The sequence below is a fragment of the Psammomys obesus genome, unplaced genomic scaffold, assembly GCF_907164565.1.
Source record: "Psammomys obesus unplaced genomic scaffold, mPsaObe1.curated_primary_1811, whole genome shotgun sequence".
Classification (NCBI taxonomy): domain Eukaryota; kingdom Metazoa; phylum Chordata; class Mammalia; order Rodentia; family Muridae; genus Psammomys; species Psammomys obesus.
In genome coordinates this window covers 14,513,546-14,515,745 of record NW_026585504.1, presented here as the reverse complement: position 1 = coordinate 14,515,745, position 2,200 = coordinate 14,513,546, and the positions used below count along the sequence as shown (strand labels likewise).

The 2,200-nt window shown below is 41.6% G+C and overlaps 1 pseudogene; it reads right to left on the bottom strand.

Annotated features, from left to right (window-relative positions):
• Window positions 1-152: 152 nt before the first annotated feature.
• Window positions 153-602, bottom strand: LOC129676657 (mitochondrial import inner membrane translocase subunit TIM14-like; annotated as a pseudogene).
• Window positions 603-2,200: the final 1,598 nt, after the last annotated feature.

The following is a 2,200-nucleotide window of genomic DNA, read 5'->3' as shown; positions in this document are numbered from 1 at the left end:
TCTATATCTATATCTATATCTATATCTATATCTATATCTATATCTATCTCCCCATGGGTCTTTACTTGACTCTAATCCTAAGTAGCAATTTATAGTGAGGCTTTTCCCAAACCTTTTCCCCTGTTTTTGTTTTGCTTTGTTTTGTTTTTTTTTCACGAGTTATGCTTTAAAGCATTTTTATTACAAAATATACTCATACGTAGGCTAATGGGCTTAAAATTCATCCCATTTACTTTATTTTTTTTTTTAGCTTGTCCTTCTAGTAAGTCTTTAGCTTCGGTGATTTTGGCTGCTATATAAGGAGACCGTCCCTTGCTGGGTGAGTTAAGAGCACACTCTGTGGATGAGCTTCCCTAGTCTTTACTCTGCTGGCAGTAGGGCTCACTCCTAGTATCAGTGCTGCCTCCCATTTTGTCATTTGGGGTTCAAACCCACCTCTGTAGTACCCACCCCTGAAGGCAGATTTTGGTAGGCTCTGAAAAACTCGTTTTACTTGAGGCTCCACATGCTTCAAGGCTTGTCAAATCCTGCAGCAGCAACGGTCAGTCCGACTGCTACCCCTGGCCATGACTCCACCTGGAGGCCCGGCACTGCGAGCTCATGCCAGCATGGGCCCACTGCCACAGGATGCCTGTGTAGAACCCCCCTGTCCTTTTTAAAAAAAATCCTTTCCCATTCTCTTCCCCAGACCCAAGGGCTGCAAGAGGGTTCGCTGAGTGAATGTCTGATGCCAGGACTGATGACCCGAGTTCCATTCCCACAACATGATGATTGGACGAAACTAACTCCCACAAGTTGTCCTGTACCTCCACACACATGCGCGCACACAGAGCAAAATGAAACAAGATTGTGTGTGTGTGTGTGTGTGTGTGTGTGTGTGTGCTCGTGTGTGTATCACTAAGAGTACAGGTATGAAAATTTCATGCTGAAACCTATTACACATGTAATTAATATGCTAATTTTTTAAGTTTTATTTCCTTTTTATTTTATATACAATGGTGTTTTGCTTGTACATTTATCTGTGTGAGGGCCCTGAATCCCCAGGAGCTGGAGAGGTAGACAGTTGTGAGCTGCCTTGTAGGTGCTGGGAATTTAACTCGGATCCCTTGGAAGAGCCCGTGAGTGCTCCTAACTGCTGAGCTAGCTCTCCAGCCCCCTAATATGCTAATTTAAAACAAGTTGTATAAAGTGTTTCTAGCTAGGGGCCCAAAGAAATGAAGTGAGCTTAAGTCATGCCACCAAAGCGTTGAATATAGCACTGGGATTTTCCAACGCTACTTAGAAGTTGGGAAGTTAATGCATCATTTGCCAGTATTTTTCCCTTTGCCTACCAAGGGCTCTACGCTCCTGAATCTTCCCCTTTGAGTCTACAATCAATTATAATAAATTCTCCCCTTTTCTGTGCACAGGATAGCAAAAGATAAGATGGTTGAGGTTTAAATCCTGGTTGCATATTTCCTGACTACGTGTCCTTGGAAGTTTCTCTGTCTACAAAAACTCACAGATGAGCACTCTGCCAGGCATAGCTATGCATGTCTATAATCCAGGGCCTGAGGCAGTGACATGATTGAAAGACCATTAGAACAAATAGTCACCTCATGGTACCCCAAAGTTCCAAAATCTGTCTATGCTAAAGACACTGATATAAAGTATAGTAGTATTTATATTTTGTATACATCCTCCTAAATCAGATCTAGATTATCTAAAATACCCAAAACAAAGTAAATGCTATGCAAATCGTTCTTTTATTATCTGTTGTGGAATAATTACCAAAAAAAAAAGTGTGTATACGTCCAGTACAGATGTAATTAAATAGTTCTGGTAGGGGCTAGAAAGATAGCTCAGTGTTAAGATCACATACTGTCCTTCAAGAGGCTCCAACTTTGCTTCCCAGCACATATGTCAGGCAGCTTACAACCACGTGTAACTCCCACTCAGGGAGATCTGATGCAGCGAGAGCCATATGTATAAACACACATAAATATGCATATACATATATAATTGCAAAACTTTTTTCAACTCATAGTTGATTGAAAATACAGCTATGAAACTCTTGGATACAATGAGCTTGCTGTATAGAATATGTTGCACAGTCAGGGATGGGAATGAGGCCTCACCTGTTGTGTGACAAAATCTTTCCTGAGGAGACACAACACACACACACACACACACACACACACACACACACACACACACACAC